Genomic DNA, 27625 nt, shown 5'->3' on the forward strand with positions numbered 1-27625 from the left:
TCGCGCACGTATTTACCAACTGTGCTTGCCCCGTGTGTTGCGTACCCCTTCAGAGGTCAGTGTAGGTTGCGTGTATTACGCGTACGCTTATTTTTGTGTTTCTGGGTGCCACAGCGTAGTGCAGGTTCATTTTTTCACACTGGTGGTCTAAGAGGGGTTTCAAGCACTTTATTTTTTGATTTTGGGCTGCCTGTGCGTTGCGTGACCCATCATCTTCCACCAGGGGTCACAGACAGCCTTGTTAGAGCACTAGGGTACGGATTCAATCTAGTACCCTACCCCTTTCACCCCCAATTGCCCAGAACAACAGTTTACTGCTACTCCCATACGCACAACAACATCAGTGCCATGGTTGGGAGGCGACCAAGCGGTAAGGGAGGCAAAGGTGGCCGACCTTCAAAGGGTGGGCGTGGTGGGCGCGGTAGGGGACGTGGCCGGGATTTACAGGGTGCGCCTAGACCCCCATGTGTGGAGGACCAATCAGGGACACCCATGCCCCCCCATGGTTGAGGGAAACATGGCTGACACCATCCCAGCTCAGCCCTTCTTGGGCCAGCCCATTGTGGCACCTGACCTGGCACAGGAAGACTCCCAGGCTGACTTCCAGGTCAGCAAGTCTAGGCCACGTGTGGCGGTGCAAGTTGGTGTCACCAAGCCACGTGGATCTGGGGCAGCTAGTAGGGCAGGGTGGGGAGGCTGCAGGGGCAGCTGCAGCTCCATCCACCACAGCTCTGAGTCTCCCAGCCAGGACAGTGTCGGTCCAGGTCCATCAAACTGACGTTCCCACTGCCAACATCACACTTCTGCCAATGCCTTTAGCAAGGCCTATGGTCATTGTGCATTCGCACACTCCTACTACCCAGTCCACCGGTGCTTCTGACCCTACTGATCAGAGCGGCGTAAGCCACTCAGGCTCCGCTCCACCTTTGAAAAAGAGGAAGAAGGGTGCTCTGGAACAACTGGCTGAGACCCCAGACACGGCTACACACTCCGGCACGTCAAGGAAGCCTAGCTTTAATGACCCGGAACTTGATGCACTTGTGACCTATGTGTCGGCACATTGCCACAAAATGTTGGTGACTGCAGGGTGCAAGACCACACCTGGTCAACGTAGGGCACACTGGCAGACCATCGCGGACCGCATAAGTGCCCTTGGATTTGTGAGGCACACAGCTGATGATTGCTACAAGCGGTGGAATGACCTGAAACGCAGAGCAAAGAAGAAGCTGGACTCAAATCATGCCGCTACTCTGGTGACTGGCGGTGGGTCTCCTCAAGTGGACAACAAACTCACTGAACATGAGTCTGTTGTTGGGACCTTCGTCACAGAGGAACAGATCCAAGGTGTGGGAGAACTACCGATTACGAGGCATTGTCCGGTGAGTGCCCATGCGTGTGTGTGTAATCCATGTGTATGCTGTTTGGGTGACGGGTTCTGATTGAGTGCCAGGTGAGGGTGTGTACTCCTGAGTTTTATGGGTCACCCATTTGCTTTCTCCCATACATTCACATGCCTTGGATTTGGGTATGACTGTATACCTTCTGCCCACAGTTGCCAATTAAGCCCAGTTTAGTGCACTTTACCTTGAACTGTCATCTTGCAACTACATTGGTCAGATTTTGTAAGTGTTCATTCAGGCTGATTGTTTCCACTCTCCCATTTTTATTACACATTATTCTGCCCTATTGCAACATATGTGATATGCTTCGGTCATTGTTTACAGCCCACACTGGGCCACTACTTTTAACTGGTTATGTTAATGATTACACCATTCAGGCCGATGGAGTATTGGGCTGCAGAAATGTTTTATTACGCCCTGTTTGCATGTGGAAATTGACAGGTATTTCCTTTAATGTTAAAGTGACCAACCATTGATCAGCCCACAATGACTGTTATTGGACACTGGATGTGTTTCAGTGTGTGGCACATGCATATTTCAGCATCAATCTTCGCATCATGTCGATGTGACATGGATGTGTGACAGTACTCATTCACTGACATATTGCTGTAGTTTTGTAATTTACTGTGGCTATGCTACATGACCTCTGTGTGGTGGCATGTGTCATGTATGTGTATTGGACATGCCACTCGCAGCCTGATGTGTGATGCCAGTGCTACCCAAGATGCTACAAATGTGCTGCATATCCATCTTGCTCTCCCCAGTGTCTGCCTTTTTGACTCCACTTCCAACTCTTTGACAGTGCATGCATGGCAGGGTTTATAGTCATGAGGGACATGTGTAATTCATGTACTGGATCTCTGGCTTGTCACGGCCTATGTGTGTGCTATGGTGCTCATGCCGGTTTCCATTTGTTGTCTTTCATGTTTTTGCAGGTGATGACGCACTTGGTGCTGTTTAGGTTGAGGAGATGGTGCAGACCCAGGAGGAATCTCAGGCACGACCAGACACCAGTGGGGGACGTGGTGTGGTGGTGGGTGAAAACCCAATGTTACTGCAGACCATACTGTCCAGGGGTGCCTCTGGGTGCACCTCCCCAGACCTCTATTCAGGTGCTGAGTTGGATGATGAGACTTATGTGCAGTCGCAGGTAAGTGTTTCTGGCAGGGATGCTGTTCTGTCCAACCCACCTGGACCAGGGGTAGAACCCTCTATGGGGATGTCAGTGTTGGTAGGTCCGCCTTTGGCGGTTATGGATGCATGGGCACACTCCACAGCATCTGATCCTGTTCATGGGCCAGCAGATCAGAGGGGGAATGCAGTCCTGCAGCCTCAGGCAGTGCCAGCACAGCAAGGTGCAGATCACCTTGCCCCAAACGGGTGTGGTGCCCGTTGACGCGGTGGCTGTGCGCCACCAGGCAATACTGTATGGGAAAACTCCATGTACGGTCTGGCAACCCAACAGGCAGCATCAGTAGAAATGATGGCTCAGGCAATGGAGAGGGTGGCCACTTCCATTATCCCCCCTGAAAGGCAGATGGAGCAACAACAGCAGGCAACAGACTCCATTTGCCAATCACACAGGGAAGACATGTTGGCGTCCAACAGGGACCGACGGGCGGCACTGGAGACTCTGCGTGAATCCATATCAATAGAGTCCCAGGGCCACATGGAAGCCCTGAGGGTAGAACTCCATAACCTCAGGCAGAGTCTGCTTGAACTTGAGGCTTCCCGAAATGTTAGGGCAGAACAGCAGCTGGATCAGCTCACACGTTCGCTCTCAGCTGAGCTGCATACAACACGTGAGGAGATCCGGGCATCATGCAAGGCCATGTGTGCAGAAATTCAGGCAACCCGTGATGTGCTGCATGGGGATCTCCGCACTTTAATCCTCCAGAATCAGACCTTCCAGAACCGCATGCTTGCTGCCATGGAGGACCATACCAGGGCTTTGCATGGGCTGCCTCCCATAGTGTCACCGCCTCCTGATGCAGCAGCAGAGGATGAGCAGAGCGACAGCAGTTCTCCCACAATGGCATAGCCGTGCAAGCCATGAGCCCAAGGAGGTATTTTTTTTCTCGCAACATCCATGCTGGTGGGTGTATGTGTGCACCCTGTCCTCGAACCTCCTGGGTGGCCTTCCCCCCCTCTCCTGCCCCCCGCATGGCCATTTTTGATTTTTGATTATTTCTTTTTACAATGTGTTGCCTTGTGTGGCTCCCGTGGGCATCCACTGTATTCCGGCTGGGCACATGCAGGCTTGTCCTGAGTTTGGGTTAGATGCTTGGGTTTGTGAGACACACACCCCTCCTGCTTCCCGTTTCCATGGGCTTGCAAAGGGTGTGACCAAGTGACAGTGAATTACACAGTGACGTTGGGCTCCCATGAGCTGTGTGGGCAGTCTGTAGTCAATACTGTGTTGATATCCCTAGTGGATATTGTTGTTGTATTGTACACTGCATGGTGTATTGATATGTGCTTGTGCATCCATGTCTTCCTCCTAATCTGCAGGTTCCTTCCTTATGTCTTCACAAGGCCGTCTATTTTGCAGATGCAGTTCATGTTGTATGCAGTACACTGGGACATTTTCATGGCAGCAACTCTCTACAGTTGTAAGGGGTCGATGTGCTGGCGTATTCAGGTTGTAAGACTACCACCACTTGAACTTAGTATGGTCATGTTTTTGCATTTTTCCATGGTGTGTTGCAGCATTGTGTTGGTGGTAAGTATTTGGTAATGTGTGCTGTTAGTAATACATTACTGGGAGCATATTGTGTGTGGGCAGTTTCCATTAGGGACAGTGTACTTTGTGACACTTGTGTCAGGTCTTGTGCATTGGTTTGTTTGCTTTCACATTGCATGACAAGCCATGGTGTGTTTGGTGGTGGAGCTGGGGAGGGGTTGGGTGACATAGCGCTGTTCTCATGTTGTATTTAGCAAGGGGATAATGAATTTCGCAGCATAGATGTATGTCTTTTGATGACACATCATTGGTGGTGTTTGGGTAGATAGGTATGCACACAATGTAACACTTCCAGGTGATCAATCTCAGGATGGTATGGTTGTGACAGTTGAGTGTCCCTTATGTCATCATCATTGATTGTCAGCTGGTATGTGCCAGGGCTGTGTGCACTCCACAGGGGTGTGATTTTAGGTGAAGTAATTAGCCACCAGCTGCGTACGGGCTGCCTCACCACGTGCCCTTTCCCCTCCCATACGCAGCGGGCGTGCATGTGGTTGGGGATGTGTGGGCACCACCATGTCCACCAGCAGGCCCCGGCGTGTTGCAACATAGTGGCAGCATGTGTCCTGCACAATGATCCTGCACACTGCTGGGGGAGCATATAACAGCTGCTCACCAGAGCAGTCAAGGGAGCGAAAGCATGACTTGAGCACTCCGAATGTGCGCTCCACTATGCCCCGGGTTGCAATATGGGCTGTGTTTTATCTTACCTCGGGTGGTGTGGTGGGGTTCCAAATTGGCGTCATCATGTGGGTGCTCAGAGGGTAGGCACTGTCCCCTGGGGAGGTGGTGATGGGTATCATTAGTGGCATTGTGACAATACTCAGTATCTGACATGCATGCATGTGCAGTGGCATTTATACTCACCAAGCAGCCATGTATCGCCATGCCGCCCAGCTTCTAGGTCCCGGTTTAGGGTTGACATTCTGTAAATGAAATTGTCATGGATGGACCCTGGATAGTTGGCATATACTGAGGTGATGATTCCCTTGGCATCACATACTACCTGCACGTTGATGGAATGCCAGTGCTTCCGGTTTCTATAGATGTGCTCAGATGGACGTAGAGCCACATGGGTGCAATCAATGGCACCTAGCACTTTGAGGAATTGAGCCAACCCATAGAAATCCTGTACGGCAGCCTGCCTTTCTGCAGGTGTCCTGGGCAGGTATATGTGCCTGCGGACTGATGGGCGTGCAGTCATGATGGCCTACACCTGGTGTAGGCAGCGTGGCTGCGTGGCCTGTGACACCCCCCCACTATAGCACTTGTCCGCTGAAATGATCCAGTGGCCAAGAAGTGCAGTACATTGAGGACCTTCTCCAGGGGTCTGAGTGCTTGGGAGCACAGGGTGGGTGATGTGAGGTCATCCTCCCACTCACTCACCAGGTCGAGTATTAAGTGAGGTGGAAACCTGTACCTCCCATACACCTGGTCATCAGGCATGCCAAAAAGGCTGGTTCTGGGTGTAAAAATTCTGGGCCTGACTATCCTCCTCCTCCTCCTGCGGTATCCCACGACCACTGCTGCTAGGAACGGTATATTCATCTTGGCGTCTGAGCTCGTTTGTTGTTTGCGCACACTTTTATGCTGCGCGGGCCCACGTACGCCTGCTTCCTGCCGGCGTACGTGTTTCCGGATTAGCGCGTCTTTTTTGGCACATGCATTAGCCCCGTTCAATTCCATGAATACGTGTTGTAGACGCGCGTGTGGGCGTTCTGCGCATTTGCCTCCTGTACTTCCCACGTGACGCCCACATTTTCACGCGTTGTTCCCCATTCCGCGTGTTACGCCCCCTGTTCCGCCTAGTTTTGTTGTGTGCGCTGCGCTATGTGCGCTTTCGCTGTGCACTTAGCGCATGCTGTTTGGAGACATGTGCGCCAGCGTGCGCCACGCCGAATTTTAGCGCACATCCAGTGATTTACACGTGCACGGACTTCCATGAATCGCTGGGCGCGGGTTTCGCTGCGATTTTCGTACTTGCACTGTGATTCGCACGCTTTAGCAAACATGCGCCGAAACTTTAAGCGCACATTAATTCCATGAATCGGCCTCTATGTTTTTTTTCTCACAGAAATGTCTAGTACTCTGGAGTGGCTAGAGGAGCATTTCCCACGTGAGGAAATGTCAGAAGATAGTGAATCTAATGGCAGACACTTTACAATATGAACCAATTAATTACTATTATTTTATATACATTTAACATATATATATATATTTTTTGTACAGAGCATGCCAAAATTGAAAGTACTACAGAAAATCTGTAGTGGATAAGACTCTTCACAACATAGGAGAAAAAAATGGACCTACTGTTGGCAAATTTTAATAATTTAAAAATCTTTGTGGAGGCTAATTTCAAACAAAAACAACGTACCATTGTCCCACATGTACCTGTCCCCCCTCACCATAGCCCAGTCAATTATCCCCAAACCCTCTCCATGAACCAAAACGTTTTGATGAGACTTCCATCCCTTCTTCACCTCATATAAATCCTGTTGAAACCCCCAATTCTCCTGTTTTTGTTTCAGTTTCTGCCTCACCTTCTCTGTCATAAATTTAACATGCATGTAAAATAAAATAAAATTTTTATATTGTGTTCGAATTCATTTCTTTCTTTTTTTTTTTTTATAAAGCAAATTAGGTGTCTGCGGACAGCGCGGGTGTCCGGAATGTATGTGAAGAAACGAAAATGGAAGTGTCCTAAGAACACTATACCTGTCCGTACTGTTCGCTAGCAAGTTGAAACTGTTCTAAGAACACACGCAGTGTCCTGAAATGTTTGTAAATAAACAAAATGGGGGTGTCCTGAGGACGCTATGCCTGTCCGTATTGTTCACAGGCAAGTTGAAACTGTTCCAAGAACACAAGCTGTGTCCTGAAATGTTCGTCAATGGACGAAATTGAGGTGTCCTGACGACGCTGTCCGTACTGTTCGCTGGCAAGATGAAAGTGTTCTTAAAATACATTGTGTCCTGGGATGTTCGTAAATAAACAAAATGGGAGTGTCCTTAGGACACTATACATACCTGTCTGTATTGTTCGCTAGCAAGTTGAAACTGTTCTAAGAACACAAGCTGTCTCCTGAAATGTTCGTCAATGGACGAAATGTGGGTGTCCTGACGACGCTGTCTGTATTGTTCGCTGGCAAGATGAAAGTGTTCTTAGAACATATTATGTGTCCTGGGATGGTTGTAAATAAACAAAATGGGAGTGTCCGGAGGACACTATACCTGTCCGTATTGTTCGCTAGTACGTTGAAACTGTTCTAAGAACACACGCGGTGTCCTGAAATGTTCGTAAATGAACAAAATGGGGGTGTCCTGAGGACGCTGTCTGTATTGTTTGTAAGCAAGTTGAAATTGTTCTAAGAACACAAACTGTGTCCTAAAATGTTCGTAAAGAAACAAAATGGAAGTGTCCTGAGGACGCTAAGCCTGTTCATAATGTTCGCAGATAAGTTGAAACTGTTCTAATACATGTTAAGTTTCCTGGAATGTTGGTAAATAAACAAAACGGGGGTGTCCTGAGCACACTATACCTGTCCTTACTGTTCGTAGGCAAGTTGAAACTGTTCTCAGAACACATCAAGGGTCCCGGAATGTTCGTAAATAAACAAAATGGAGGTGTCCTGAGAATGCTATGCCTGTCCGTATTGTTCACAGGCAAGTTGAAACTGTTCTAAGAACAAACGCCTGTCCGTAACTGTTCGTTTCACTTGTGATGCACTTTTAATCACTCCAGGACCCGAACAGTGTCCGTAGAACACCAACGCGCATGTGCAAAATAGTTTCAGTGCATTTGGTGTCCTGAGGACAACAGCTCCCTTCGCGGACGTGTTCGCGAAGCCATCATGTAATCATGCCCACGCTGAGAGTGTGTTCTGATTGCGGACACTGTTTGTGTCTGGGAACAATTTTAAACTACCTTTTAAGGCAGTCCACAGTATTTTTCAATAATACATCACCATACCACAAGTCCCAGACAGTAATCCAGACTTTCTACATACTTTTTGAACCTTTTTTTGGTGTTCGATCTGTCCGCAGACAGCGCACAAGCACCCCTATAAAAGACCACGCCCTAGAGCTCATTCTCATTGTGTTTCTGGCTATCCTACAGAGCACAGCAAATTTTCCTGCAAATTTGCAGATTTCCATCACAATCTTGATGGCATCCTTGGCTCCACTACTGCCACCTGGTGCTGCATCTGCCTCAGCACCACCCCCACCCCCTCCACCACCACCACCACCTCCCCAAGAGCCTGAAAAGGGGAACAGGAGTGAGGATGCACAGGAGGAAGAAGAGGATGATGAGAATGAGGTACTGGAAGACCCTACTACCAGCATTCGATGTGAGTCTTGGGTGCGGCGGTTATTTAACATTTGTGGTAATGGTCCTAAGGCGCGTGCAAACCATGTCACTTGTAATGAGTGCAAAATGGTACTCAGTCGTGGGAGGCTTGGTTCTTACAGCTTTGGGACAACTACCATGAAGCAACACCTAAGGTCATTCCACTTTGGGGCCATTTGCAAGGTTTTACCTTGTGAGGAGCGTAGCAGGTTGACTTCCTCTACTTTCTGATCCTGTCACCACAAGGAACACTCCTGTGGGACAACGTATTCCTCATGCTGCCTCACAGGCCATACGCAATGCTGATGACCCTTACCTTTCGAGGGTCACAGTTGTGTGTATGTACTGCGACACAATATTGTGCAGGGGGGAGAGACTTCGTAGTGCTTTTGAGGCTATCGTTTCAGAGCACGAAAAATTCTGCTCACTACCCAAGTGAAACCCACTCTACATCTTCCTCTCTCAGCTTGCCCTTTCTTATCCCCGTGGTTGGTGACCCCCCTTACCCTCCTTTCCCCTCCTCTCCTAGTGTGTCTTTTATAAAAAAAATAAAAAAAAAAATTTAAAATAACAAAAATAAAAAAAAAATAAAGGCTCTTTTCAGAACCGCCTTTTATAGTTAAAAAATAGAAGTGAAAATAAATGAAGCAGGACTCTGTGTATTTTTTAGCAGTCCACGGACAGCCCGCGGACATCTAAAATTTTGGGGTGCTACCCTATCATAACCATTGCAGTTTTATCTGGGATGAGGTGGTGGCTCTGAAAAGAGCCTTTTGGTGGTGTTTATTTGTGTTTGAAACATTTGAAATGCTCAACACCTACTATAAAATGGATGCTGTAATTCCTAAAAAGTTTGCAATGCATTTTGTACATTTCTCAAAAAAATCTGATTGCCAGCATAAGTAAGATGGACTCCATCTCTACGAAATATGTATGTACTACGAAACATAATATTTTCATTGTGAAAAGAGGACATGCCAAATGAAGCCAGATTTGTCTCTGTGCAATGCGTGATAAAATTATTTGAGAATTTAGAAACATGTCCATGACCTTCCCAAGTCCTTCTTTCATTGCAAATTGCAAAGAAATTCCAGACACATGTCCTAAACTGTTCCCTCCACAATGAATTACAATTATGTCTGGATGCTGTTCTGTTTCCAAAGTAGCATAGAGAGATAGCAAGTCCAACCACTTCATTCCACGTACTCCATGCCAGTGCACTTCCACATGTGGGAATCCATCTACAGCTACTCCACAGCTTTCTGCATGCACCTTCAACCAATGAATCCACGAGTCTCCCAAAATCCAAACAATCTGTTTTTTGAAACACACAGCCATAGCTATCTGTTCTTCTCTCAGCAAAGAGAGTATCTGAAAAACTCTCTCCTGGCACAACACACCCACTAAACTTTCTTGGCCAATCCCTTTCTCTACTCATTCTCATTTGCATGGATCCCCAACCCAAAAATCCCCGGATGTAGCACCCGATGTCCGCGGACTACCGCCATGTCCGCGGACATATCGTAACATGAACAGTCCTCTACCATTTCCTTTTCACTTTCTGTGCCTTTCCCTCATTGGATATAGCCAAGAAGTCACATGAACATCCACCAATCACATCCAAGACCTCTACATCCAACTGCATCATCATATTTCAGCACTTTCAATATACTGTTAATCTCTCTGAGTACAAGTGTCATATCATTGGAAAGCACCTTCTACCAGAAATACTGTGCAAGACTCCAAGATATCTACTTACAACTGCTTGCATATCCATATGCATGAACACAAACTACAGGTATGCATATTTTCTATATAGTACATGTACAATGTTTATAGAGTCATATAAACAAATTAACTGACTTTTACCTTGTATAATCTATAAAAAGAGTTTGCTGTCATTTTTTTCCATCTCCTAAAATCAATTGTCACTTCCAAACCTGTCTGATATTTAATTTCTTTTTACACTCCCATTTTCAAAGCACGTTGAACTAACATAGTTAAAGTACAAAATGAAAAGTTAAAATACCCAAACAAAATTGCATAGACACAGTATGTTCAAAAATAAAAAAAACAATACTAGTACAAAAATGTAAACATGTATTTACTTATATTTATATACTGTGCAAGCAGCCCATGGCATTGAGGCACTGTTACTTACAAGAGCTTAGTTACAGAAATAGTGGTATTAAGTGGTACATTAAGAAGTTCACAAGGCATATAAATGATATATTGGTTGGTACAGTTAGTCATTACAATACATTTTATGCATTAAGAACATATGATATATATTCAACTGGTGCAACACATCTTATGTGAATAAGATCGTTTTCATGATTTTGAGGAAGGCACTAAGGGTCAATGTCAATTAAAAAAATGAATGTCTAAATTAAAAACAATGCTATATACAAACAAAACTCCTTAATTATTTCCTTTACAATTGCAGTGAAGACCATTCTCCTGAAAAGAAGCAGCCAAATTTGAAGTACAAAGAACAACTAAGAAGACACCTGCTCATTTCAGAAAAAAAGTAAGTTGAATACCACCATATCATTTGTAATATTATTCAAGAACACTGTAAGGTTAATTCATACTATTTCTGTGTCTAAAAATAGAGATTGGCACCATTCTGTCTACAAATCCCCATTTCTTAAACAGAGATTTACAGGCAAAATGACACACAATTTCTTAGTTTTCGACACACAAATAACCCAACTGAACCCCTAGAATGTTGATATTATAGAACAAACAACTGTTTTAAATGTATACTATTAGATTTACTATTTCTACTTGTCGCCACCACAAGCTTACTTTCTACTATCTTCTGAACCCCAGTTTAGTAGCACATAAATTCAAGAATAGCCATCCCAACCAGTTGCCCAATTCACAATCACACACAATTACATACATCTTTATTATCTCACTCACACACTCATGCAAACAGCACACATACATTAATAACACCCCAACACATACCTTCTTTATTTTTTTCAACAGCCCCTAAAGAATGCCTACCAAAAATCAAGTCCGTAGAAAGCAACGCAGAAACAGAGCAAATGAAAATAGAAGTGTCCAAAACAAGTGTCCATCTCTAGCAGAATTTGTAAAAAAAAAAAGTTAAAACAAAACGGCTAATACAGTTATTTAGTGAAACAAAACAAACTTCAAGTACAGAAACTTTGCCTCCTCTATCAAAATGTAAAACAAACCGCAAATCAATTAACAAAAAATCAGCTACCATTACAGATAAAACTGCTCCTATAAATCTTGATATAGTCCAAACTAAGCATACCAAAAAAAGTATTTTAGCAAAAAAGTTCTGTCACAGAGTCCTACAAAATCTTCTAAAAACAGGAGAGAAATCAAACTCAACCCTTAAAACCTATCGTAGGAAATTAATTTTAGAAGCGTTGATAGACCGTTCAATCTTTCTCAAAAGAAAGTTATTTATTTTAGTGTTAAACAAAATGAAACCACTAACAAAACTAATGAGTAAATTACACAAAAAACTTCTCAATAAACGAAATGTCAACAGAAATCACTTCTTAAGTATCTGTGGAGGTGAGTGGAGTCACACTACAAGCACAGAACCATACTTTAATGAAGAAGCATACAAACAAAAGCAAACAAACAAAATTGCCATCCATAGCAGTGGACGAGGTTATGAAAAAGTTAATAATACCATAATGGAACAAGAAATACTACACACAAAAATATCCCCAGAAAACTTAGAATTACCTCTCCATTCAACTGAATCAGAACGTCTAGTATACAAATGGCCATGCACGTCAATGTGTAACATTCCCAAAGAATCTTTCAAATCTTTACGCCAATTCCTCAATCAATATGTGAAAAGCAAAGACAAAATGAAAATTAAACTACTGCAAAATATGGATACCTGTCCAGTGCGCAAGTACACAGGACTACAAGGACATTCATTGGCCTACATTTCAGGACCTATTTGCAAAACCACCTTCCATTATATCAAAATGATATCAACACATCATTCAACTATAAGAAATCTAGTCTATAAACTGTACTGTGCTAAAAGTCCTGCTTTCGCACTAGCCAATTTAAATAACATTCTTCTACATGGTACAGCAAAAGACCTACTTGAAGAAATCGACTATATCCAGAAAAAATATTTTGAAAGTGAAAGCCACTTACAGAATGAAATAGCTTTAAAGCAAATTAGCAACAATTCTATGCATAGCAAGCTTCTTCTACACACATACAAAAAAGAAATACTGAAATTTAAAAGTACATCTGCTGAAATACCAAACCATGTGTGTGTATGTTGCCGTAGGAATTTTTATAAAAGTAACACAAAAACAGTAGACCTAACATACAAAATAGAAGACAATGAAGATTCTAAATTGTTTGAATTAGCTCTCTCCTTGTAGCAGAAAACAAATACGAAATAATTGACCCCTTAATACTTTGCAATTATTGCACAACAAAACTTGACAACAACCAAACTCCTTCATGGGCTATCGCAAATAATTTGGAATTATTTCCACTACCAAAACCCCTACAACAACTCAATTTATATGAGAGCTTCATTATTCAAACAGTACACCCCTTTCAAGCAATAATACGCCTTCAACCAAAAACAGCAAAATTATCTCCCTCTGAATTAGTGAAAGGTATTCGTGGAAAAGTAGTGTATTTACCAGTAGATCTAAAAGAAAATGTACACACTCTAGGAGTGCAACGTCCAATGGAGCAATCTTTAATTATTTTAGTAAATGGTGTACCTACAAAAGACAAAAAAAATTGGCACCAACTGGTAGATTTACATAAAGTTAGACAAGCTTTGCAATATCTAAAAGACAATAATGAATACTACAAAGAAATTAATATTGAAGAAAACTTGAAGGATACCACAGAAATAATTCAAGAGACACAAGAAGCAGGTCAATTTGAGCTCCTAGATCCTGCTACAAAATCCAATACTTTAGACCATTATACAATTCACCCATTGCATTCTAATGACACCGTAGAAGATGCACTAGAAACGTACCAAATGCGTCAAACAAAAGGATCACCAATCAGCATATGGGAAAAAAGTATAGAAGCATGTGCTTTTCCTCTACTTTTTCCTACTGGCAAAAGAGGGAGGTACGATGATAGACCTATTCAAATAACAGCATCAGAATATTGCTCATTACGGATGTATTCTGAAGATCCACATTTTGTCTAAATCTGGGAATACATATTCCACCTACTCTTTGAAAGTGAACTAGCAACTTTATGTTACGGAGTTCCACACACATTAAAATCAGGATCCCACTTTCAAAATATGTCAGCTACACAATTATTACAAAAAGTGCAACAAAAAGATGAGGTTTTACAATCAAATATTACAAATCTATTAGCAAATATGTGTGGTACTAAAGAGTACTGGTTTCACATAACGGAGATGTATGTTGTATGATAAGAAACCTTGGTCCACCCACTTGGTTTGTTACATTAAGTTGTGCAGAATATGCATGGGAAGATTTACATGATTTCCTATGTATATGAAACAAAAACAAAGCATACATAGATATACTAACACCTGGAGAACTTTGTTCTCTAGATCCTGTTAATGTTTCAAGATATTTTCCCCATCGCTTCATTGCTATGCTTCACTTTATTTGTAATAAAACTGCTCCTCCCCTTGGAGAAGTGCAACACTTCTTTTGGAGAAAATAATACCAAGCCAGAGGAGCACCACATATCCACATGCTTTCATGGATTAAAGATGCTCCTAAATTTGGTCAAGGCAATGACGCCACTGTTTTACATTTTATTAAAAATATGTAACTTGTCAAATTCCATCAGAAGCAACAAATAGTGATCTTCAAGCACAAATTTTACAATTTCAAAGACACAAATGTGGCAAATATTGTCGTCGCAAATACAAAAACAAAGGGAAATACTACACCAAATGCTGCTTTGGTTTGCCTAGACCGGTTACAAAAACAGGTCAAGTGAACAACTTCATGTCTTCAGTTAGACATAGTGTTAAAGGCAAATCACCTAAAAATACATATTACATAAAAAGAACAGAAGAAGAAAAATATATCAATGATTACAATCCAATCATTTCCCACTTATGGAATGCAAACAGAGATGTGCAGTACATTGCAGACAATTCCACTCCAGTTGCACGGTATGTTACAGCATACTTAACCAAAGCAGAAAAAACAGAGCTACAAGACCTCTGGAATGACCTGTCATCAGACAAAACACTGTCTCAAAAATTATACAGCTTGGGCATAAAAATGCTCTCCCATAGAGAATGTGGCTCCTATGAAGCAGCAGATCATTTAACTGGTACTGCTTTGTATGGAAAATCTGAAAATATAGTATGGCTAAGTCTTGGTCCTGCTAAATATAGAAAAAGAGTTCTAAAATCATACGAAGATTTAGAAACAATAGCCAAACATGATCCCAACAGCCAAGACATTTAACAAAACTATTTGCTGGACACATACTACCCAGCGAAGGGTTTAGATAGAAGTGCACACCTATAGTAAGTAAGATTAGTAAAGAGATTCGAGGATTATGTTGTATAAACTTTTAGGTGCGGGGGGGAAAACTGAGGTCATGGCACAAGACCCCGACAATAAACAGTAAACAGAAAGAGGATTCAACTTGGGAACCCTCCCGTCCCCTGCACACTTTCAAATGTTTGGATTAATCCAATACAGTTGTTTAAACTGCGTTATATGCATTGTACATACATTTGTTTCTAACACATATGGTCAGACACAGGAGTGTGAGATAAAAAAATATATATCTTTATAGTCAGGCTGTATTATTTTCAGCAAGAATTATAGTATAGTAATTATATTATCACCGGTAGCTCGTCACTTCAACATGCAAAAACATACAATTGCCCAACTAAAATACCAGGTGCTAGAAGTTGTTAAACGACCTACAAGAGGAGGTGACTATCAGTCACTCTTACTACAAAGAGAAGCTTATTGGATTGATAAGTTAAGCTCTTTACAGCCCTGGGGTCTAAATGAAGATTTCACATTGAACTGTTTTCTGTGATTTGAATTTGACAATAAGGAATGATTGATTTTCAACATAAGATTGAGAGTCACATTGCTATTCCTGTGTCTGACTGTGATCTAAGGCACTACTTTGTTGAGACTAGTAGATGGTTGCCATAAAAATAATTGCCTGTAAACACAGTGTAAAAATTGTTCTTATTCTTAATCTTCATTTTTTGTCATTCTGTTATACTTATCACATTTAATTTTGATCTTTTGTAAAATAAATGCATTTACCCCATTGAGATGGCTATATTGCACTAGGTTGTCCATGCAATGAGAGAGAGATTTAAGGTTTTTTTTCCCTCTTCCTGCATAATGTGAATCCATGTGATTCACCTATTTTGAACTGATAGGTTAGACATGGTCATTAAATGACCTTAGCCAGATAATCTGAACATTACATTCATTTTTTCCGTGCTATTTTTTTCCCTTTTAAGATCCGAGCGTTTCGTTCGATTTAAGACCCTTTGTCATTGCTAATTTCGACTCTATTTCACATGGTACACTATTTTTCTCAACTTTCCTCTCCCCGTTCTACGATGTGCGGACTAGTATTTGTAATGTCCGATTTACATCGCACAATAGGTTTCTGTACTGTATGAATTTTTTCCTTTTAATTTATTTAGTTACGCACCTTTACGCTTCCCGATTTTAGTTACTTCTTGTCATTGAATGCCTAGAGATCTACACCTTCATTACAATATAACCTCGTTCCAAGATGGCCGACCTTGAGGCCCATTTACTTCTTAGTCTTTTTTCTTTACCTATTACTTCAGTCCTCTATTTATCTCCATGGTCACATGTAGTCTCCATGGTTTGTGAACAACAAGCCACTCGGCTGAACAGACTCTGTTCAGGATTGCTCCCCTATACTCCAGGTAAGCGTGAATGCATGTGCATTTATCCATCTAGGGACCAGAGAAATAGTTCCTTAGTCTCATGATTCTTTTTTTTCTGTTTTCCTTACACTTTCTTTAGTTGATACTCTAACTGACCTATTACTGCCGGATTCTTCAGCTGTTGACCGGCCACACAATCTTGACATCAGTTGCACATCAGCTTTGAGAATTATGCCATTTGCACATTCTTACCACGGTAATTCTTTACATTTTTTGCCTTGATTTAACACCATATTATGTTTCCATTACTTCATATCAGATTGCTAGGTATATTATACTAATCAGGACTTCATTCCTGTTCAGTTTTGCTATTCGTATGACAGAATTCCCACATACTGAGGCACCTCTGTAGCGACGGCGGGATACTTAAGTTCTACATCCTTATGTGGGCCGCTGTATTGATTATTTTCCGCCCTCCATATTTTGGTTAGGTATGTTACTCAATTTTTTTATCTCACACCTATAACTGTTACGTTTGAACATTGAGCTTGGCATTGATCAGGCTTTGTTTTCTTTAGATTTCTGGTATCTTTTTGGGAATTAGCCATGTTTTAAGGAACTAACTGATGTACGAAGACTGTCTATCTATTTTCACCGCTCCGTCCGGTTCTCTGTTTCCGGCACTTTCTACTCACAGAGGTAACGATTTTTGTATTTCTTCCATATTAGATTGATATAACCTAAGAACTATCTGTGTGTTGTTTTACCTACATATTTAAATTTTCTTTAGCTTATGTTTCACCATCCACGTGATAGATCCCATTAGAGGTAGTACTCCACTAAATTACAGTATGATGGACGTTATACAGTTAATTTTGCAGGAAAAGATGCTTCAGTAGACCTTCAGCCCCTCTCTCGAGCAGGGGCAACCTAGTTAATCTAATAATGTTGCATGAATTACAATGCATATTAGAACATGTTACATTGTTTCAATTCCCTATTTTTTAGGGACAGATGAATGTTCTAAATACAATTAATGCCATTTATTTTTTAACTGTATACATTTAATATGACATGAACAGTCTATGCATTGTGCTTACAAAATTTTCTTTACTGAATTTATGCTTTCCTTTTACATTAAGAGTCCAAGTGTGGCCTTATGAAGAAGAGGAGAACTTCCTCGAAACGCGTCGCTAATCAATTTGGACTCCATTTTTCTTCAATTTGAGCTTTATCTATCGATACTGTTTCTATGCACTGTAAATAATCTTTGTCTGAACTATAATTCTTGCTGAAAATAATACAGCCTGACTATAAAGATATATATTTTTTTATCTCACACTCCTGTGTCTGACCATATGTGTTAGAAACAAATGTATGTACAATGCATATAACGCAGTTTAAACAACTGTATTGGATTAATCCAAACATTTGAAAGTGTGCAGGGGACGGGAGGGTTCCCAAGTTGAATCCTCTTTCTGTTTACGGACACATACTACCCAAACAGAAGTACCACTTTAGAAACCATGTGTCTATACCACATAGCTCAAAACTTCACATACAAAAATAATATAAAACCTGATGAAACAAAAGGTAGATACAGAGTGACAAATTGTGAAGGCAGCTTAGTAAAACTCACCAAACCAAATTTAATTAATCTTATCGAATTGTCATTAAAGACTCCTCAATATAAATAACTATATTACATCTCCCTGCTACAACTCTTTAAACCATGGAGAAAAGAAGAAGAAATACTATATAACTATGACTTCTATGAAGACGCTTTCAGAACAAATGAAAGCACTATAACTGGTGAAACTTTACACAGTACAAAACAATGTTGCACAATGAAGCGCAACATGAAGAACTACTGCAGGCCCAACTAGATAAGGACACTCCTGACAGTAGTCAACCTTCTGTAACAGGAAGCCAAGAACCACTGGGAGAGCTGCTAATAGCAAATGAGGCAGAATTAGCTATGACAGAAGTAGAAAACACCATGTGTCAGTATGAAGATAAAGACGACTTAACTATACTACAATCAAAACTAAACAATGAACAACATAGCATTTTTGAAGAAGTAACAAAAGAAATTGCACATGATGTACAACATGAAAACAAAGAATGCACCTGTCAAAATTACAAACCTATACTACTGTACGTCAGTGGTGAAGCTGGTTCTGGCAAAACATTCTTAATCAAAATCATCAGCAAGTTCCTTCAACAATTGACTGTCAGCTATTGCCACTGCCCCCACAGGTTTAGCTGCCTACAACATAGGTGGTGTCACTTTACACCGATTACTACTCTTGCCAGTAGAACACCAAAACAAATTAGACTATTACAAACTTTCTGCAGAAGCTGCAATGGAACACGCAGAGTATTAAAACAAATGAAAATGCTACTAATAGATGAAGTGAGCATGGTCTCCAACCTAATGTTGGCCTTGATTCACCTCAGATTACAAGAAGTACTCAAAACAAACTATGAAGAGCTCTTTGGAGGAAAACACATTATTGTTTTCGGAGATCTTCTTTAATTGACACCAATGAAAGGTGAGCCTATTTTTAAAACCTTAGGACACAAACTCTGCCGCAAAACTGTTGGCAGCATAGGAAATGTCAACCTTTGGCAACATTTCCAATACAGAGAATTAACATAAAACATGCAGCAATCTGCAGATCTCACTTATGCCAACATCTTAAAAAGTATTAAGAGTTGGTATATTATCTCAAGAAGCACAAGCAATATTGAAAACCCGGCACATTCATGCACTGTATGGCCATGATGCATGTGCTACGGATGTTATGGAACAATTAGCCCACAAAAATGTCAATTGTATGTCCTTAATGCCAACTCTTGCAAACTGTTTCAAATTCAATGAAACAATGTTAAAAAAAGAAATGCAACTAATAATTGAAATTAGCGCCACAGACAAACTAGACATACATGGTACGACACTACCCATGTGTGAACAAGCCACAACAAGACTAAATAGTTTAGAAAATTCAATCTCCAACACAGCTGGATTGGAAAAAAAAATTATCCTTAAATTGCAGAATAATGCTTAAACGTAACCTTGACGTGGATCAAGGACTAGTTAATGGAGTACTGGGTACAGTTGTTGGCTTTCAAACATACCCACGTGACAACAACATTCAGTTAGTCAATATTCTCTTTGACAAACTTTCAGAAGTGAAAAGGATGGGACACTCAACAGCTCGATTCCTTCTTTTCAAAGACATGTATGTACGAAGAGAACAATTTTCTCTAACTCTTGCATACGCAGTCACCATTCATAAATCACAAGGTCTTACCGTAGACAAAGCATTGGTAGACATTGGTAACAGTCTGTAAAGAAGGCATGAGCTACGTAGCACTATTACGCTTACGTACACTTGACGGTCTATTTCTAATCAACTTTGATGCAAGTAAAGTAAACACTGATATTCCTTGCATTTCAGAATACAATAAACTTCATTCACTATACACCCCAATCTAAAAACATATTCTATTCCACAAAAAGTAAAATATTCTAAAAGAAAACTAAATCAAACAGAAATGCAACAGGATGTCACTGCAAATCCTCCAAAGAGATTAAAAGAAAGTAATACTTCATCAAGTACCACAATCAAAAAAGAACCTATTAGGGAAAGTAAACCAGGTACTTCTTCAAAGAAGGAAGACAAACTCCAAAAAAAGCACTCAGATACAGAACTACCTGGTCCATTTAAACTTCCAAATGTAAATGTAAATGGTGTAAGTTGCTACGCAAATGTAGCAATGAATATTCTATTTCAATTACCACCAATAGTTGACAACATTTACTTACACAGTTCAGACCAATTGTGTTTGAAAATGTTAGTACTTCATAGAAACACAACAAACAATCCTGACAACATGTATAGTGTTTATGGAATAAGACAACAATTGGCCTACTGTGTTGGAATGGTGAAATTCACTATAAACTCACAGGAAGATCCACAAGAATTTCTAATGTACTTATTACTGGAAGTACTGGAAAACAAAAACATACCTATAAATGAAATCTTCCAGATTTCATACATGTGGAAACATGCATGCACTCTCTGCAACAATGTGACACAAGAACAAATCCCCAATGAGCGCTTTGTATATGTATCAATACCTAATTGTGAATCCGTTCCATTTCAGCAACTTGTACAAAATGCAAACCATGGTAGATTATGTACTACCTGCAATTCAGATAATCGCTCCACCTTACTAATACAAACACATAGTAAATAGGTAATACTAATGCTTCTACGTTACAATGCAGATGGTACCAAAAACAACTGCAAGCTGACTGGATTCAAACATGGTCAAGTATCACTTGGTAAGAAAACCTTCACAACAATAGGTATAATCTACCACACAGGAGCCACAACGCATGGTCAATACATGCATATATAAAAAAGAATTGTGGATGGTTCGAATGTAATGATAGTACCATTATTCTAAAGCAGAGATTGCCTGCAAATCTTACAAACGCTTATTTAATTTTCTTAAAACCAAAATGTATTAACTAAACTGTACTTAAACATTAACTAAACTTCTATTAGAAAACTATAAACGGTTACAATATGCCAATAGCTATATAACTGCCCCAAGATTCTACAACAACTAAACAGATAAATGAATACCACTAAATTATATAAAAAAATAAACAGTTAGAATACGCCAACTGGTATCTAACTACCCCAAAATTTTCAATAATCAAACAGATAAATCAATACCACTTCTTTATAAAAAAAAAATAGACTCTTAGAATATGTCAACAGGTATGTAACTGCTCCAAAAATCTGCAACAAGCCAATATATAGAGCATTAACAAGTGAACACTGAAAACAAACAGATTGGCCACATGGCCATGCACCCAAGACTATAGACCCTACCCACAACCACCACAGCATATCACACCGATAGTGGCTTATAACTTTGTTGCTTATAAATTTGTTCTTGGATCCAAAAGTTATCAGCCACAATGGGTGTGATATGCTGCGGTGGTTGTGGCCAGGGCATAGAGTCTTGGGTGCATGGCCATGTGGCCATGCTCCCGAGACTCTATGCCCTGGCCACAAACATCGCAGCATATCACACCCATAGAGTCAGACATTTCAACTATACCATATGGACACTTTTAATGTCTGCGGACATCATGAGTGTCCTTAGAACAGTTTCAACTTGCCTACGAACGGTACGGACAGACACAGCGTCCTCAGAACACCCTCATTTTGTTTATTTACTAACATCCCAGGACACATAATGTGTTCTAAGAACACTTTGTTCTAAGAACACATGTTTGCAAGCATGTTCAATTTGAAATTGAATGCGAACAGAACAGACAGGCAAACATACCGTCCTCCGGACACCCCCATTTTATTTATTGACGAACATCCTAGGACACATTATGTGTTCTTAGAACAGATTCAACTTGCCTGAGAACAAAATGAACAGGCTTACCGTCCTCCGAACACACCCACTTCGTTTATTTTTGAACATTTCAGGACACCGCCAGCTTGCTTGCGAACAATACGGACAGGCGTAGTGTCCTCAGAACGCCCCATTTAGTTTATTTAGAACATTTTAGAACATCCGCGTTGTCCGGGGACAAAACAAACACAACAGGGGGGTCTACCACCTAAATAAATTCATCATTTAACCCATCTCTTCCTCCTCCACCCTCCCCAAACACTTTCACACAACAACACACTCTACTAAATACTATTTTTCAACTAAGTTTCACCGTGCTGTCCGCAAATCCAAGATGGCGGACGTTCCCGAAAACCTGACGTGCTTCACGCCTCACCATCCAATCAGCGAACACGTCGCATATCCGCGGACACGACGTAACCCGATTAGCCAATCAGGACACTGTCCGCGGACCGAACAGGGTAGTGTGTCCGCAGACCGAACATAGATGTCACTAATTTTTTGTGACCTACTTTTTGGTCATTTAAAAAAAAACTACTGGACGGATTGTCACCAAATTTGCAAAAGCACGCTTTCCGGACCAAGCTGCTGCTCCTGGTCCAAATTTGGTGAAAATCCGTCCTGCGGTTTGGGCTGTAGGCGTGAGCAAAGTTTTTTCCCCATTCAGTCTATGGGAAAAAAAGAAGTGTTGGGACTCCCCCTATTAACTTTGCCCCCCCTGGACCAAACCTCACCAAACTTTGCCAAAAAAATCAGAGTGACCCATATACTTTTTTTGCAACGTTTGGTGAGGATTCGCCCAGGGAGATCAAAGTTATAAGCCACCTAAAAAGGGCTCTTCCTATGGAAACAGCAACTTAACCATAACTACATAGCCACTATCGTGGCTGTGTAATATATGGGATACATTACTCACCGTAATCGTATTTCTGATGCTTGTATCTGCTTAGATTCACATGCTGTGCATAGGCCGACATCTAGTGGAAGCTGCGGAGTATTACAGTTTGTTTTTCGAAACTCGAAAATGGGCGTTGAAACAGGGCGTGTCAGTAATGCTATCCCTAGTGTGACGTCCACTGTACCCATGATCCCTCACGCGTGTAGGACCCTCAGATTGTATTTTTTCTGACATGAGGTAGCATGAGGAGTAGCGCGAGTACAGATAATCCAAGCAGATAGAAGAAAGGTAAGACTACAAGCATCTATGCGCCTTCTCTCAGAGGGGAGGAAGGGTGGGTCGCATGTGAATCTAAGCAGATACAAGCATCAGAAATACGATGACGGTGAGTAATGTATCCCTTCTGAGGCTTGTGGAATCTGCTGTGCATAGATTAGCGAGCAGTACCTGAAAAAGGAGGAGGTGGGATGTGAGCAGGGTCATGAGCAAATAAATGTCTTAGAACCACTTGTCCCACTTGGGTATCTGTCTTAGAATGGGTGTCAATGTAGTAGTGCTGAGTAAAAGTGTGAATAGAGCTCCAAGTAGCTGCTTTGCAAATGGTGTCAAGGGGTACATTTGCAATGAAAGCCAGAGTGGCCCAAATGCCTCTTGTAGAGTGGGCTCTTGGCGTGAAAGGCAGAGTTTTTTCAGAAAGGGAGTAACACAGCTGGATACAGTTAATAATCCACTTAGAGATGGCATCTTTAGAGACACGATCCCCCTCTCTGCCTGTAGCTATGGAGACAAACAGTTGGTCTGTTTCCCTTAGCGGTCTGGTCTTGTTTACATAGTAGTGGACCGCCCTTCGCACATCTAGGGTGTGTAATTTCACCTCAGCCGAGCTCTGTGGGTCTTGGAAGAAAGCCGGAAGCTCGATGGACTGGTTCACGTGGAATTTAGAAATAAACTTAGGTGAGAACCTAGGGTGTGTGCGTAAAACCAGTTTATCTTTATGAACTGTAAAGAAAGGATCTTGCACTGACAGAGCCTGAATTTCACTGACCCTTCTTATAGTTGTAATAGCTACTAAGAAGGCCGTTTTATAAGTCAGGTGTTTGAGACTGCTTTTATGCATGGGCTCAAAAGGGGGGCCCATCAGCTTAGATAGCACCACATTAAGGTCCCATCCTGGTGGTGGGTTTGAAATAGGAGGGTGAAGTCTCTTTACTCCTTCCATGAAGGCTTTAACTACTGGTACTTTCCACCACGACACCTTGTTATGGGAGGTGGTGTATGCTGACAGAGCTGCCAGGTGTACCTTTAGTGAGTTAAAAACCAGTCCTGCATCCAGTAGGTGGAGCATGTATGTGACAATTGTTGAAGGAGTGCAATCAACCGGGTTGATTTGCTTATTTTGGCACCAGATAACACATCTTTTCCATTTGTCAAAGTAGCAGTGCCTCGTGTTTGGCTTCATAGATTCTTTTAGGATGTCCATACATCTCTGTGATAAGTTGAGATTTACAAACTCTATGACCTCAGGAGCCATGCTGCCAGGTTCAATGAGTTGGGTTGAGGATGCACCTTGTGCCCTTGGTGCTGGGACAGAAGGTTGTACCAGCCTGGGAGTCTGATGGATTCGCACACTGCTAGTCTGCGTAGGTGTGGGAACCACAGTTGTCTGGCCCACATGGGAGCAACTAGGACAAGCGTCATCAATTCTCTGTTCATCTTGTTGACCACCTTCCTGATGAGGGGAGTTGGTGGAAAAGCGTACGCAAACATCCCTGACCAGTTCATCCACAGGGCGTTCCCCTGGGAGTCTGGTTGGGGGAACCTGGATGCAAATCCTGGGCATTGTCTGTTTTCGCTTGTGGCGAATAGGTCTATAGTGGGGGAACCCACTGAGAGAAGACATCTTCTACGATTTCTCTGTGTAGACACCATTCGTGTTCCTCTGGAAGGGAGTCTCTGCTCAAAGCATCCGCCAGAGAATTGAGATCCCCTGGAACATGTTGAGATGACAGGAAGATGTTCCGTCTGAGTGCCCATATCCAAATGTTCTGGGCAAGCTTGGACAAATTTGGCGAACGAGTCCCCCCCTGCTTGTTCAGGTAAAACATGGCTGTAGTGCTGTCCGTCCGGATCTGCACTGACAGATTCTGCAGGTAGGGCTCAAACGCTTGAAGCGCTCTGAATACCGCCAGAAGCTCTAGTAGGTTGATATGATTCCTGGCCACTGAGTGAGACCAGAGACCCTGAGCTGTATGGTGGAGATGGTGAGCTCCCCACCCTGTCAGCCATGCATCGGTTGTGACTACCGCCTGTATCTCGGGATTGTAAAAGGGTTTCCCCTTGCACAGATTTTCTCTTGTCCTACAGTGAAGGCTTTGTACAAGTTTTGGCGTAACGACCACTAGATCGTCCCACTGACCACTTGCCTGAGACCACTGTTTCGCCAACCATTCCTGCATGGGATGCATGCACAGGTGCGCGTGGGGGACCAGGTAAATACAGGACGCCATCATGCCCAGCAAACGCATTGCTTTGCATACTTTTATCTGGCGACCGGCCTGATAATGTGGAATTTGCAGGTGTATATTCCGAATTCTTTCCTCTTGAGTGTCTAGGATAGCTCCTAGGAACTGTTTGGAGGTGCTTGGCACCAGACTTGACTTCTTCTCGTTTATTGAGAAGCCCAATTCGAAGAGGAGGTCGATCGTCCTTTGAATGTTTGTTCTGCAAATTACTGGGGTCTCCCCCGTGATGAGCCAGTCGTCCAGGTAAGGGTACACCGGGATTGTGTGCTGCCACCACCGCCAGTACCTTGGTGAATACCCTTGGAGCCGAAGCTATCCCGAAGGGCAGTACCTTCAACTGGTAGTGCCGACTGTCCACCTTGAAGCGCAAGTACTTTCTGTGCGCTGGGAACATGGAAATACGAAAATAGGCATCTTTCATGTCCAATGTTGCCATGTAATCCCCCTTTTTTAGGAGGGGGATTACCTCTTGGAGAGTAGTCATGCAAAATTTTTGGGGCTTGACATACTTGTTTGCAGGCCATAAGTCCAATACTGGGCGCATTGTCAAATCTTTTTTTGGCACAAGGAAGTAAGTTGAATAAATACCCTTGTTTACCTGGTGTCCCGGGACGAGTTCTATCGCATCATTTGCTAGCAGATTGACGATCTCCTCGAGGAGGATCTTCTGGTGGTCCAAAGAATGTATTTTCTGTCGAGGAGGATGGATTCGGCAACGCCCTAACAGTTCTATGCAGTACCCTGCGGATACTGTGGACAGCACCCATCTGTCTGATGTGATCCCTTCCAAAGCTTGGGTGAAGTTGGAAATGCGTCCCCCTACTGGGGTTGCGTGAGAAGGGACCCTGAACAGAGCGTCACTGTTTTGGTGGAGGCGTACCGCCGCCTCTACTGGGGCTGCCTCTACCTTTACCACGTCCTCTTTAATTACCCCTGCCATAACCCTGGGTAGACTGCTGGTTGTTATTGTTCCATGGTGTACCCTGCCCCTGGGAATAGTTAGATCCTCTCTGGGAATTTTGTCCGCGTGGGCGACGAAAATTGCCATTCCCTCTCTGATTAGGGGATTTATTGGTTAATTGGCCTAGGGATTTGAGTGTCTCATACTCGTCCGTGGCGTTTTTCAGCGTGTCCTCGACCGCCTTTCCAAACAATAGATCCGGCTCCACCGGTTTATCTATCAATAATGCTTGGGTTTCGGCTTTGAACCCAGACTGTCGCAACCAAGCATGCCTTTTGATAACAGTACCTTCTGCTATCAATCTGCCGGCGTTATCCGCGGCGTCAAAGGTTGCTTTTAATATGCAACCGGACACGGCTTTCCCTTCCGCCGAAACTCGTGCCAACTGGCTTTTTAAGGGTTCTGGGGCGGAATCTATGAGTGCCGCGACTTCTTCCCACTGGTGGCAGTTGTAACTCACCAGCAGGGTGGTGGAGTTGGCAATCCTTGCCTAGTAGGCGGAAGTGGAGGCTACTTTCCTGCCCAAGCCATAAATCTTCTTGCTCTCCTTGTTGGGAGGAGCTTCGGATGATGACAAGGGTGTTCCCGCCCTCTTACGGGTGTTTGTAACTACCAGGAAGTCCGGTTTCAGATGCCCTCTTATGTACAATGGGTCTGTTTGCACTGCCCTGAAAAGCTTCTCAACTCTGGGGTTTACCGCCCTAGTGAGATTGGGATTAACAAGAGAAGGGTCTATCCTTCTTTGTATTGACTTAAGGATAGGGATGGCCTGGGCAACAGGTCTCCTTTCTCCCACTAACTCCTCGGCAAAGTCCCTCTCTTCCTGGGTGTCAATGTGGAATCGTTCTGCCGCTCTGGACAGAACTTCATTTAAGAGAGGCTGGTTGTCGGCAGGGGAGTCGGTAACCGGGGGTTATTTATCTACCGGGGACTCTACCCTGTAGGTTTCTGGGTCGTCCTCCTCCTCCTCTTGGTCCTCATCATCCCTATAGTAGTCCTTCCCAGTTTGTTCTTCCAACATGCCCAATTCTGGATCCTCATAAAAGGATGGATCTCCCTGATATTGAGAATATGCTTGCATATAGAAGGGGTCTGAAGTAGGAGCTTCAACCCGGGACTTTTTACTTGGGGGTATAGGATCCTTAGAGCCTGAGGGTGTTGACCCATCCGGGGTATAAGAGAGAAAGTGTGCAGGGATTTTGGCGTAGAAATCTGCCAATGATGACATCCTTGACATGACTCTGTCTATGTCATCACTCGACCATTCTCTTGAACTGGGAATGACTCTTCCCTGAGGGACTTTCCCCATTTTATCTTGACTAAACCTACTGGTTTGAGCAGGGGTCTTTGGGGTAACAGAAGGCTGAGACTTGTCTGTCTGTTTATGTGGAGTAGAATGTTTCTGAGGTGTG

At 42.7% G+C, this 27625-nt stretch overlaps 1 protein-coding gene across 2 annotated transcripts in view; it reads right to left on the bottom strand.

Annotated features, from left to right (window-relative positions):
* EVC2 (EvC ciliary complex subunit 2) overlaps positions 1-27625 on the bottom strand; it is a 1020434-nt gene that overhangs the window by 45782 nt on the left and 947027 nt on the right. The gene's annotated exons all lie outside the window — the stretch shown is intronic.

The sequence above is a fragment of the Ambystoma mexicanum genome, chromosome 6q (assembly GCF_040938575.1).
Source record: "Ambystoma mexicanum isolate Mex_15411 chromosome 6q, UKY_AmexF1_1, whole genome shotgun sequence".
Classification (NCBI taxonomy): Eukaryota; Metazoa; Chordata; class Amphibia; order Caudata; family Ambystomatidae; genus Ambystoma; species Ambystoma mexicanum.